The 14992-nt window shown below is 35.5% G+C and overlaps 1 pseudogene; it reads right to left on the minus strand.

Moving 5' to 3' along the window:
• Positions 1-287: 287 nt before the first annotated feature.
• LOC139191908 (uncharacterized) lies at positions 288-12702 on the minus strand (annotated as a pseudogene).
• Between the last annotated feature and the right edge of the window lie 2290 nt (positions 12703-14992).

Here is a 14992-nt window from a genome sequence, read left to right on the forward strand (position 1 = left end):
AACAAACCCCAAATCCCAATCACCCGTTTCCCCCATCTCCCTCAGTCCATCCACTCCATCATTTCATCAGTTGGTTCAGTCATCTTTCCATCCATCCTCATATTTGATCGACTACCGTGTGTTCTTTGCGATTTGCCGTAGATTTATGGGAGGATGTGTAGAGTTTTGACTCAAGTGTTCGCACCACCACCGCTATAATTTAATTGGTTAGGAAAACAACTTTAATTGGGTAAACAATTTAATGCTTTCTATAATTCCTAATATACTTAGGACAACTCATCATGGGCTAAAAAAAACCAACATATATGTCATTTCAGGATTGTTTCCTCTAGGCTTGTGTTTCGTGGATTCAGTTCTTCATTATCCATGCCTAAATACAACCAAAACAAGACATGAAAATACACAGAAAATGCAATCCAATGCACATTTTCTTGTGTGGGATATATCCAGAAAAATGCAAGTATGCTGCCTTTTTCATGGAAAAATTGACTGGGTTTGGCTGTAGATGACCATTCCTGTGACACATTACTTCAAATTGGGGCAAAAGTAAAGCAATTATTTCCTAAAAAATTCACCCTCTTGATATTCTCTTAAACCACTTGAGGCTTCAACTTTGAGCTCTCTCAGGCCCTTTCATCTCGTTCCTCAATCACTTTACCATGAACGTGAGGTCGGTGACAAGCATTAGTTAAGAGAATTCTCTTCCCTGTGTGCAATCTATTATCTTGTCCTGCAGATTCTCAGTTTTTCACTGGGATTTCGATTAGTATTCATATGGGGCTTGACTTGGATGTGATTTGGACGTTTATGTGTACTCCATGTCAATGCAAAAGCATTGTGCAAATTGATGGAAAATCCTAAATATTTGACGAATCAAGGTATATAGCAAATTTCTATATCAGCCGAAGGTTCTTGAACATACTTGTCCTTTGTACAGTAGAATAGTCACTGGAAAATCTCTGTGCAGGCAAGATAGTCAGTAAAAACTACAATGCATTGAGCAGTTGCTTAATTGCTTATGTCCCTAAAGTCTTCCACACCCTAATGGTTTCATCAATCGATGAACTTATCATGCAGTCGTCCTTTGGGTGATAACTGACACTTGTGACCTGTAAAAGAAAATTCAACCAACTTTTGGTTAACATAGTATTCCAAACTAGGCATTACATGGAAAACAAAACTTGAAAATTTTCACATGATGAACGTTGCAATGCAATCCTCGATGAAGTTTGCTTTGGGATCACAGAATAATCCTGTGAGGTAAACTTTGACTATTTCACAATTTGGCCTTTTGAGTTTGTGTTTTCTTTACCATTTCACGTAAAAAACAAAAACATTATTAAGGCACCCTGCGAGTAGCAGCCCTTAAGAAGTTATTTTGGAATTTGCTCTGGGAGATGGCAATAATTTTTTGTGAGGTTTCCAACTTCCCACAGATAGCAGTGATGAACTGAAGAAGCTCCCCAAGTTCTAAGAGGACAGTCTGATTAATTCTATTTGAGGGAAGCATTTCGTAAGAGGGAGGACTAACCTCCATGATGCTGTCTACTCTATGAAAATAAATCGGAACAAAAAGGATGACATTTAAGTATGTACCTGAAGGAAGATTTTGTGAAAACATGTTCATTTGAGCAACATCAAATAGCATGCAATTAACAATTAAAAGGTGGAATCATGCTTGCATGCACTTAAAAACAAAACATCAACCATGAAATTCAAAGCCTAGTAGATTGGTGAACCAAGACTCAACTCAAATCAAAGTGAGTTGAGAAATTTATACCTTTGTAGATTCCTCTTTGCATAAGCAAAGGCTAATCACCCAAGGAGAGGGCCTTCATTCCTTGCTTCTTAGATCCATGGATTTGGATGGAAGAATAGATTCTCCAAGTTCTGAAAATTGAGAACGTCTAAGTTTCCACACCAAGGATGGATTGATGAAGAAATGAGTGACCTAGAGGAAGCAAGATTGCTAGTTAATTTCCTCTAGGGTGGCCGGCCTCTTTAGAGAGAAAAGAGAGCTTTGTGTTCTCATCTTTTCTCCAAAAGAAACCCTTAATGAATTTAGGCTATAAAGTCCTTTATATAGTCCCTTCAAATAAGTGACCTAAAGAACCAAAAAGCCATTCTTCTAACATGGCCGGCCACAAGGGTTTGATTGGGCTTTTGGGCCTTTGTGAATTAAGTTGTCATACAACTTAAGTCAATGGGCTTGACGTTCGAAGCCCATTGGGCCTTGAGGCCCAAAACTAACCCGTGGTCTTTTAACGAACTTATTCGTTTGATTAATTAACATATTAATTAATCCTTGCCATAAATAATTAAACCATTTAATTATTCTTACTCATCTCCGTTGTTTCTTCAATCTTTACCTTACACGGTGTACGATCCATTAGGTTCCTTTTAGCGAGGCAGTGGGCGATTAGAACTCTTTCAAACCGATTGTGAATTGAAACTTACTTTCAATTCTCCCTTTAGTGATTATACACGTTTAGGGTTTCCACAAACCATGAGTGACACCTAGCAGCATATCATGGTTACCCAAGCTAATCAGAAGAGGTGGAGAACCTATTCAGTTTAGGATTACAAATGCAATACGGTCTTTCTCTAATACAATACTCTTGACCACATTGTTTGGTTTGATAGTTTATTCATGTCTACTATCCAATGTGATTCGTGTGCTTATATGATTACCTTGAATGTGATTTGGAACGCCTTCCTAAATCTCATTCATACTATGATCAGAGATTTTCAATCATATCATAGAGTATTCTCCCCCAAACGGTTTGAAGGTTAGAGATCCCTTGTTGCGCATTCAATTGCCTCCATGGCTAAGTGGCTTAACCCCAACGATGCCGTGGACACCCGCGGATGGGGTGACTTTAACATAATCAAAGATCAAGGACTTAACCACAAGACAACTGTGATGCCTCAGGTCAAAGGACTACTTTGCATTATCCCAACCATGAGTTCTCATGTGACATGAATATGAGAACTCTTCTTTGATCGTGTTCAGTGAACTCATTCTCTATTGAGCACCTACGTACTTGTCTTGATGTCACACACACCAATGACTCGAGACTAGTCACTCTCCCTGAGAAAAGACACAGCATGTACTGATCTTAACGGACTGTCAATGCCCAATTGGCAATCCTATGATCAGGAACGTTTAGGATGTGTCTACGAAAGAATGGTCTCATGAATCTAACTTTTTTAGATTGCATTCTACCAATCACATATTCTTTGGACTTATCGTTTAAGCATATAACATTGATATGAGACGGCTTAAACAATAATCTTTGCCCTTTATATTTAAACTACATTAGTTTAACTTTGTGAAATGTCCGTAAAGTATCATCATATGATTGGTTTTAGGGCACATTTCCAACAATCTCCCACTTGCACTAGAGCCAATCAGCTTGGTCATCAGTGATGATACCTCTTCTGTAGTCATTTCATAAATGGCTGAGTAGTAGGCCTAGACAATGGATATCTATATGTTATCCATAGAAGCAACCTTGAGAATAACGACGTCACCATTATACATGATTCTCAATCATGTGGTTCAGTCTCTCATATGAGTTCGGATCTTGATGAGACCATGATTCCCTGGCTTGAGCTATCGCCCCATTAGTGTCATAGTGTCAGTACACTAGATACACTTTTTGGTTGGAACCGTATAGAGAATTCATAAATGAACTTTCCCATCCAAACAACATTGTTGTAAGCTTCTATATGGCAATATATTTTGCATTCATAATGGAACACACTAAAGTCATTACTTTAATGTTTCCATCCAAATATCCTTTTAGTCATAATAAAGAGATATCTGTTTATCTCTTCATTCATAATGAAGAAACATCCAATGATGGATTAGATTCATAATCTAATACATTTACGCTTCCATTACGTTACTCTAATTCTTCCTCAATTATTGAGGAATCTATCCTTTTGTATTTCTTAAATACTTAAGGACTCACTTGACAGTTGCCATGGTTCTGATCCTGGGCTTGTACTGATATCGTCTCGTACCGTTCTAGGTACAACTCATATCAATGTTTTTCATACAATATGAAATACATAAATCACCTTTATGCGTATGCATAAAGGATTCTATTTACGCATTATTTCTTTGGGAGTCAAAGAGTACGTTCTCTTTGAGAAGAGCAACTTCTTAGTCTCACTAGAGTTGTCCTTCTAATTGAAGTTTATCATCATATGAGAAACTTCCTAGCATCTATTGTCTATTATTAGGGATTGATATAATCCAATTATATCATGAAATATATCATTATAGATTTCCATCCCATGTATATAGACTATATCTCCCATATACATTCTATCTTCATATAATGTTTTAAAGTCATAACTTTAATGAAGAAGAATTCTTTTCATTTCCAAAATTAATATATCATATATATATTAAATTTTAGGAACATGATTAACTCCCATATACATTCTATCGTTATAGAATGTTTAAAGTCATAACTTTAACGAAGAAGTATTCTTTTCATTTCCAAAATTAATATATCATATATATTTAAATTTTAGGAACATGATTAACTCCCACTAATCTTTTGTAAACCTAGTAAACAAAAGATTCATTTACATCTTTATGAGAAATCAAACGATTTGATCCTTTTTCTCATAAGATGCTTATAGCTCCCACTAGCTTGCTAAGATTCATGATGGATGGATCTCTACAACTTACATGTCTTGTGATTTATAGTTTTAGACATATATTATCAAGACTATCTTAATAATGGTTTCGGAAACCCATATTATGTCCAAACATTGAATCACCATTTAGTTGTAGCTAGCAATCTTCGAATTAATTGAAACCAAGACTATCTCAAAGATGGTTTCTTCAAAGTCAACCATTCTCTTTGATTGTAGTCACCTTAAGCTACCAATTAGCTTATGAAGGTTTCATTATTTCGGGTCAAATGATACTTTACCATTTCCTTGAGTATATATCATATATACACTCAATGTAGTCATAAGAATTTTCATTCTTATTTCTTTCGAATTAAGAGGTGCAACTCTATGACATAGTCATAAAGTTCAAACCATTCAACTGAGACGGTTTATAAATCCTTCTTGACTACCTTGGAGCTTTTGGTATAGGAACTAGGTTGTTATATTTGTTGATTATTATCTTGTCTCTCAAAGAACCCATTCTTTGAGTTCTATCTCTCGTTCATTTGCTCTTAGGCAAATCACATTGTAGGATTACAATGAACTACCCAACAAAACAACATTTGTTAGTTGGTTTATAGAAGCGATATCCAAAAGTTAATTTAAGGATATCCCACAAGATTGTTATCAAACAAATATGGCTTATTAGCACACAACCCCAAATCTTAACATGCTTGAGATTTGTCTTTCTTTCCAACTACATCTTATGGAGTTATGAAAATTTTGGAAGATCTTCTAATTGACAATCATATTGTCTTAGAAGTATATATCCTATATATGGGTAATTGATAATATCCAATGAACTAAATCTTATTCAAGTTCGTTCTTCTCCTTATGGAGAAATCCATTATCATATGATGCTTCTTTCCTTGATATCTTTCAAGAAAACTATTCTAAAGTGTTACCATTCCTTGGATCAAATCTAAGGATGTAAATACTTTAGACGTCTTACTCATCAACTTACATTTCTTGAATTCTTTGAAACCTTTTGCAAAGTATTCGGACTTGTGTTTATTTAAAATAAACTATAGACCAACTGAGGGTGATCTTCGGTGAATGTCATACAACATGAGTAATATTATGTTGTGGACATGTGCCACTAACATCTAAGTGAACTAACCTCAACAACTTTGTGATTCTTTCTTCTTTCCAAAAGAATAAAGATTCGAACATTTCGCCTCTATACAATTTTAATAAGAAGGTGTTGGATTTGGATCTAACGATCCAAAGCATCCATCTATGACCAACTCATAATTTATGTTTTAGAGGTATCACAACTCAGTTGGGATTAGTCACTACCTTGCAACCTTTTGGGTTTTAAGCATCATTATGTTCTAAACAGTTAACATTACCATATCATCTCTACTATAGAGACAATCAATTAGATTACTATAATCCAATCATTGACTAATAAAGAACAATGTTTTGTCAAACAAAACATTCATCCATCTCTACTATAGTGGCGGAATTAAGTTCCTTAAAATTGGAATGTAAAGACAATCTTAGGTTTTTCCAATTTCTTTGGTAGTTCATATGAGGAAGTAAGTACCATCTGCTTTCGCAGAGATCTACATTTGATTCACGTTCCGAATGTGAAGTACTTTCTCTTCTCTCATTAATCTTCTACTTTTTATCAGCCACACTTTTACAACAATTGTAAAACATAGTTACTAATACGGAATCAAGCATTCAAGTAGAAGAACCAACTGTTTTGAACTTTTCAAGAACAATTTACAACACCTTCGAAAGGTGTGTTCTTGACACTTGCAAGACATTTCTTGCAAATACCCCTTCCAATGTCCATCCTTTCATAAAGAAAGTTTGTTCCCTTGGAGTTAATTTTATCTTCTTCATTTGACTTCTCCTTTGACTACAATAGTCATGGTCCCTAAATTCCCACTATCTCTCTTGAAACTTATTTCAATTGTGTTATACACATCAAACGATTTGGAGAGTGTGTGGTTTATTGTTCACTATATAGTTTACAATAAACTTAGTGAACCATTAGGATAGGGACGCAAAGGTGAAGTCCTAGCCTAGTTTCCGTCTCGTTAAGTGGTTTAGCACTTCAACACTCAATGATTTAAAATTATCATAAGTCCATGTTAATGGACTATTTTTGTCAAACAACCATTATGTTCTAAACATAATTACAAACTTTCAAGAGTTGTACAAGGCAACTCTCATTTCTTCATACAACAATTTGTAAGTGAAGAATCATGGCACATAAAGTGTCCATGCCATTGTGCTTTCTTCTCAAGTTCTTTGTTCATTTAACAAAGAAACAAGCACTAGTGTTTGCATTGACTAAGGGTTGTTCAAAGCAACTCTTATTTCTTCATACAACAATTTGTAATTGAAGAATTATGACATTAAAAGTGTTGTCCTCTTTATGATAGACTTTTTCTAACGTATTCTTCTAATGATACATTATCAATAGGAAGATTGTGAGGATGAGACTACTTAGGTACATTTACAAGCCATTAAAGACAATCTATGGTTTTGTAGTACCAAGTCCGGAAACTAAAGCTTTTGGCTTTTAATTGTCAAGTGTTGGATAGCGTTTGCAAAGATATTGGTAAATAAATACATAACGAATATAAATTGATTGATTTTAAGCCATTTGATCCGGGTCTTTAAATCAAATAGCACCACCCACTATTTTTGGCAAATTCCATATCCCTCATTGGAATTCGAGAGTTTTGGAGGAAACTCTTAGTAGGGTATGGGAGACTCACTACTACCAAGCCCACCTCACAATGATATGATGTTGGCTAGCATTAATAATAATGAGAGAGTACGCTTACTCATTTGCATCTCTTGCAAGTACCCATCTTATTTGGCCTCTAGAAAACAATGCCTCATGATGATACAATGTTGGCATCATTTCTCTTAGTTAAGTTCTTTCCCACCATGCCGGTTTAGATAGGGGTTCAAGTATGACCTCACGATGATACGATGTTGGCCACACTCGTTGCCTACCTTAACCTCATCAAATGTTTTAAATAAACTCCTCCTGAGTATAAGCATGCACTTTGCACTCCCCCATGATAGGGTGAAGGCGGTGTACAAGTCATAAACGATTGGAGTCTACCATGGTGGAAGGCCACGAAAGAGTGTTCAAAGCACTCTCACGCTTATCAAACTTAATAATGGTTTGGTTTGAGGGTTTTAGGTCTCATCACATATAAATATTCATTTTAATCTTTATTAAAACAATTTTGGTCCTATTACAACTATTGGTCCATTTGATTGTTTTAGTTGTATATAATACTCTCACTATTCTTATAAAACGGTTTTTTAAAGCAATAGTATATGATACTACTAACATAACCTTTTGCATTCATTTGATGGACTATATAGTTGCCTTAGGGCCTTAGGATGACTATGAACCTTTGATTAGATTCAACACGAGCCTTGTGTTGAATCTCGGTCTAGGGATGATGATTGATTTTAGTTACGCGTTTAATCACATTAAGGCGTGTTGTCTTAGGGGCATTGGACCCAACTACTTCATTTTCATGCATATCAAATAAAGCAAGAAAGAAGTACTTCAAAGTAAAGGTGAGCTTATGCTCATTACAACATTTGAATAATTCAAATTACTTTAAAGTAAAGAAGAGCTTATGCTCTTTTACAACATTTGATCAAATCAAATTACAACCAAAATCTAATCTACACATTCCCATGGTTCAAACAAATTTGAAACAGCCTATCACATAGCTCAATTATCATAGGCTTAGGTTCATAATCACCCTTTAATTAATTAACATTTTAACTAATTAAATTGAATGCAACATTTTCATTTGGTTTTTGTATCCATAAAATTGATTTAAATGGAGCTAAATGAAATGAAAATCCAATTCTCATTTAAAGAGACAAAACAATTTTGTTCTCAACCTAATTTGGGCCAAAATGCAATTACCACAACTTTTGGGCCACATTGCAAAAACATAAACTTTTGGGGTCACTTTGTAAAAACACAAAAGTCCACTACTTCATGTAATTACAACTAGAACCCAAAATTTAAACAATGCAAAAACTTCATTAAAGGAGCAAAACAATTTGTCCTTTAGCGTTTTTGGACCTAAACATAAAAACGTAAACTTTTGAGCCAAAGTGCAAATACACAAAAGTATCAAAACTTTATGTAATTGCATAAAAGCCCCAAAAGTACTCCCTTTGAGGGAGTGGCCGGTTATAGGAAGCAAAGGGAGTGATGTGTGTGTTGATTTGTAGTTTTAGACATAAAGCATGCAAGTGGTGCATGACATAAATGACATGCAAGTAGTGTGTGTGAAAGGAAATAATCCTTTCACACCCACCAATATTTTTTACACCTTTTAAATAAATATCTAATACATTTAAATATATGATAAATCATAAAACAAAAACTTTATGAAATAAATCAAAACTTTGAATCAAAACACCAAACTTTTTGTTCTTGGCAAAAATGTCAAGAACAATGAAGAACACTCATGAAAAATTCAAAAATTTCCATGAACATTTTTCACCCAAAAACATCCCAAAACCACTCAAACTTTAGGGAAATAACATATAACCAAACTAGGGTACATAGGGGTTCCAAAAGTCACTTGAAAACACTTTTAACAAGTCAAACAAGAACCCAAAAAACCACCCTTTGGATTTGGCCGAATTTTCCCAAAAACATGGCACCAAATTGTAGCTCCAATATTCATGCTCATATGAACTACATCTACAACATTTGAGATGGCAAATTTTCTAACAAAATTTACATTCAAAGAAACAAGAATAAAGCTTGTAACATATTACAACTTTTAAATCAAAACTATGAACTACAAAACCCAAAAGGATTCACCAACTACTAGACCTAGGCTCTGATACCACTTGAAGGAAGATTTTGTGAAAACATGTTCATTTGAGCAACATCAAATAGCATGCAATTAACAATTAAAAGGTGGAATCATGCTTGCATGCACTCAAAAACAAAACATCAACCATGAAATTCAAAGCCTAGTAGATTGGTGAACCAAGACTCAACTCAAATCAAAGTGAGTTGAGAAATTTATACCTTTGTAGATTCCTCTTTGCATAAGCAAAGGCTAATCACCCAAGGAGAGGGCCTTCATTCCTTGCTTCTTAGATCCATGGATTTGGATGGAAGAATAGATTCTCCAAGTTCCGAAAATTGAGAACGTCTAAGTTTCCACACCAAGGATGGATTGATGAAGAAATGAGTGACCTAGAGGAAGCAAGATTGCTAGTTAATTTCCTCTAGGGTGGCCGGCCTCTTTAGAGAGAAAAGAGAGCTTTGTGTTCTCATCTTTTCTCCAAAAGAAACCCTTAATGAATTTAGGCTATAAAGTCCTTTATATAGTCCCTTCAAATAAGTGACCTAAAGAACCAAAAAGCCATTCTTCTAACATGGCCGGCCACAAGGGTTTGATTGGGCTTTTGGGCCTTTGTGAATTAAGTTGTCATACAACTTAAGTCAATGGGCTTGACGTTCGAAGCCCATTGGGCCTTGAGGCCCAAAACTAACCCATGGTCTTTTAACGAACTTATTCGTTTGATTAATTAACATATTAATTAATCCTTGCCATAAATAATTAAACCATTTAATTATTCTTACTCATCTCTGTTGTTTCTTCAATCTTTACCTTACACGGTGTACGATCCATTAGGTTCCTTTTAGCGAGGCAGTGGGCGTTTAGAACTCTTTCAAACCGATTGTGAATTGAAACTTACTTTCAATTCTCCCTTTAGTGATTATACACGTTTAGGGCTTCCACAAACCATGAGTGACACGTAGCAGCATATCATGGTTACCCAAGCTAATCAGAAGAGGTGGAGAACCTATTCAGTTTAGGATTACAAATGCAATACGGTCTTTCTCTAATACAATACTCTTGACCACATTGTTTGGTTTGATAGTTTATTCATGTCTACTATCCAATGTGATTCGTGTGCTTATATGATTACCTTGAATGTGATTTGGAACGCCTTCCTAAATCTCATTCATACTCTGATCAGAGATTTTCAATCATATCATAGAGTATTCTCCCCCAAACAGTTTGAAGGTTAGAGATCCCTTGTTGCGCATTCAATTGCCTCCATGGCTAAATGGCTTAACCCCAACGATGCCGTGGACACCCGCGGATGGGGTGACTTTGACATAATCAAAGATCAAGGACTTAACCACAAGACAACTGTGATGCCTCAGGTCAAAGGACTACTTTGCATTATCCCAACCATGAGTTCTCATGTGACATGAATATGAGAACTCTTCGTTGATCGTGTTCAGTGAACTCATTCTCTATTGAGCACCTACGTACTTGTCTTGATGTCACACACACCAATGACTCGAGACTAGTCACTCTCCCTGAGAAAAGACACAGCACGTACTGATCTTAACGGACTGTCAATGCCCAATTGGCAATCCTATGATCAGGAACGTTTAGGATGTGTCTACGAAAGAATGGTCTCATGAATCTAACTTCTTTAGATTGCATTCTCCCAATCACATATTATTTGGACTTATCGTTTAAGCATATAACATTGATATGAGATGGCTCAAACAATAATCTTTGCCCTTTATATTTAAACTACATTAGTTTAACTTTGTGAAATGTCCGTAAAGTATCATCATATGATTGGTTTTAGGGCACATTTCCAACAGTCCCAGTTCGCAATATAGAGAAAGAAAAAGCTTTACCAAGAGCTAACACAATTAAGGAGCAAAAAAGTATAGGGAAAGTTAAAAAAGAAGAGCAATTAACAATGAATCACAAAGAAATAAACCTTATTCTTATGATGAAAACGTATCAAAACTGAAACAATATGATGAAAGACTACTTCTTATTCTTATATCTGTTGATAATCTTATTCAATTAGGCTGGATTAGTCACAGGTACAAATTTTATACACATAAAATAGGAAGAGACACTACGAGCATTCAACATCTACATTATTTTAAAAGTAAAAACACAATGATTGGAAAAGAAAAATAAGCTTTACCACTGACGAATGTGCTCTGAAACTTGTTGCCACCCATGCATCTACCAGACCCCAGAAGAAAATGTAACCATTCTCCAACCCACCAGTTACATGGGCATCCGTATTGGTAAGGCAGCAGTCCAATTTGGTACAGAAAAATAACCAATGAAAATGATAAGAACTCGTGAACAATGGGAGTAAAACTTACGTAGTACCCTGTGTCAAATATTGCAAGGTCACCACAGAATACGGAGAAATAATGATCAAAAGAGCTGAGAACACACATGAAGGGGATGGTATAGTAATAAAAATCGTAACACCAGCTGCGCTACATAGCTGCATATTACAAGTGTGTCCTTTGTATTCTTGAAGTAATTCACCAGATCATAAGAAAGAATTAGTGAAAGGTGCCTGCGAGCAAATTAAGCAAAATTACAAATCTACAGTAGGTAAAATCAAATGTGTACCTATCAATTAGATGTAAAATTGAATCTAAACAGCCGGCGAGTATGCAGTTACCATCATTTGACATTGAGATGCAGTTTACAGGTCGCCTCAAGTCATCAGATAGTTCTCTATATAATACAACATTAAGCATCACTGCGGTAAGCTCCTGAAAATGATTTTCACAGAATTTTGTTCACAAAGCAACAAAGTAATATAGCTGATATAAAAACATATGGGTTTAATCTCTGAATTTTCAGGGCAGTATAACAATGATACTTCCTAATACGCATGTTGACTGTTCGAACAGTTCCATCAACACACACCAATAATTTTGGTCTTTGTCAAACAGACAGACATTATGCTATCTGTAAATGTGTCAATTATCTGAACCGGTTCAATGCTATGAGACCTGCAGTCCCAAGCACACAACGACTGATTGAAACCAGCGGAGACAAACGAGAATTGAAATTTGATGTTAAAACTGTTGAAGCCTGTAAATGTTCATGAAGTAATTGCTTTTAATATTCAATTGGACAAACAAGCACTCTGACTTAAAAGTTTATCCTTATAAACCAGCCCCATTGATTAAGCCCCAACCAGTAATCACCACCCCTACTGCACACACTGTGCCTTAGGAGAAACTATCTCCAAAGGAGATTCAAAGGAAGAGGGAGATGGGTGAATGCTGGTTTTGCACTGATAAATGGTCCAAAGGACATAAGTGTGGGATAAAACAAATTTTGATGCAAGATGTGGTTAATGATGAATTACCTGATGATGAATTTGTTGAGTTACAACCTTAGCTAGGGAATGTGCATTTTATGGTACCAATGCCAGACAAACCATTCAAACAATGAAAAGGGATGGTGTAATTAATGGTCAACTTGTGAAAATTATCTAGGATTCTGGAAGTACACACAACTTCATAGATTCCAAGTTATTGAAGGAGTGGGGGCAGCAAGTTCATTCTATGAAAGCATTTGAGGTGATGATAGCTAATGGAGGAAAGGTTAAGAGCTTAAGGTGTTGTAAATCAACTTCTCTCATTATCAAAGGCTATAATTGTGCAGTAGATCTTTACGTGACTACAATACCCTTAATTCAAGAAATTTCTTTGCAGCACTTCGATAAAGACATTTACAATTCAAACTTGGGATTGTTTTTGTATTCCATGGAAGGAGAGAAGATTGAAGCTAGTAATCTCACTCTGTCTCAACTGCAAGAATTACAATGCTTATTGGGAAATTTTGAAGAAATCTTTGTGTTGCCCTCTTAACCACCACATTCCAGAGCTCATGATCATCACATTCCATTGATACTAGGAGCAAAGCCACCAATTATCAGACCATACCACTATGGTTCCATACACAAAACAGAAATTGAGAAAGCAGTTCAAGAAATTTTAGAAATTGGGTTTATGAGACCAAGTCACAATCTATTTTCATTCCCAGTGCTTTTAGTGAAAATTGAGGGAACATAGAGGATGTGTATTGACTATAGAGAGCTTAATGCTCTTACCATCAAGGATAAGTATCCTATTCCACAGATTGATGACTTGCTAGATGAATTGTAGAGGGCCATTTACTTCTCAAAGCTTGATCTGAGATATGGTTATCACGACATATTGATGAATAAAGAAAACATTGCCAAAACTGAGGACTCATGAAGGAAATTATGAGTTCCTAGTAATGCCTTTTGGTCTTACTACCCCCGCCACATTTCAAAATTTTATGTATGACCTCTTTAGACCATTTCTTAGGAAGTTTGTGCTGGTATTCTTTGATGACACATTAATATACAACAAGTCTTGGGAATAACACTTATTTCATTTACAACAAGTTTTCTAGATCTTGCAGCATAATCAATTGTATTTGAAGAAATCAAAATGCTCATTTAGTCAAAGCAAAGTGGAATACTTAGGTCACATTGTATCTAAGGCTAGGGTGGCTGCTGATCAAAGTAAATTGCAAGCAATTACTGATGTAATTATTGATTGGCCTGTACCAAGAAATGTGAAAGAGCTGAGAGGTTTCTTGGGTTTTATTGGCTATTACAGGAAATTTGTTCCTGGTTATTGGAAAATATGCTAACCCTTGTACAATCTTACCAAGAAAAATGGGTTCTGTTGGGGAGTTGAAGTATTGGAGGCTTTTGAAAAACTAATGAGGATTATGTCTTCACCCCAGGTACTGGCACCACCAGATTTACCTCAACCTTTTGAGATGGAGTGTGATGCTTCAAACAATGGGATTTGAGTAGTATTCCAGCAAAACAGAAAACCAATTACCTTCACTAGTCAAGCATTAGGACCAATGAATCAGGCTCTTTCCAATTATGAAAAGAAATTAATTGCAATAGTTCACGATGTGAATAAATGTTAGAACTACTTGCAAGGAAGACATTTCATAATCAAGATTGATTACAATAGTCTAAAGTACTTTTTGAATCAAAGGACTAACACTCTTTTCAAGCAAAAATGGGTTTCAAAACTCTTGGGATTTGACTATGAGATCTAGTACAAGAGTAGAGTTGAGAATACAATGATTGTAGCACTTTCTAGGGTACCAAATGCAAACTTTAATTATGTTGAAGTGGGTGATAATGTTATAATTTCTATGTATACAGTAGACAATGAGTTTCTATGCTATAAGAAGAGGATATTGCTAAGCCTTACATCACCTTGAAGGCATAAGATCATTGAAGAATACCACTTTACTCCTGGTGCAGGTTACCAAGGGGTGGTTAAAACATATCACAGAATAAAAAAAAGGTTTTATTGGCAGGGAATGAAGAAAGACATTAGGAACTTTGTGGTGGAATGTGGCATCTGCCAGCACAGCAAAGTGCATAATATAACACCTTTTGGGTTATT

This window comes from Malus domestica, chromosome 15 (assembly GCF_042453785.1).
Source record: "Malus domestica chromosome 15, GDT2T_hap1".
NCBI classification, from domain to species: domain Eukaryota; kingdom Viridiplantae; phylum Streptophyta; class Magnoliopsida; order Rosales; family Rosaceae; genus Malus; species Malus domestica.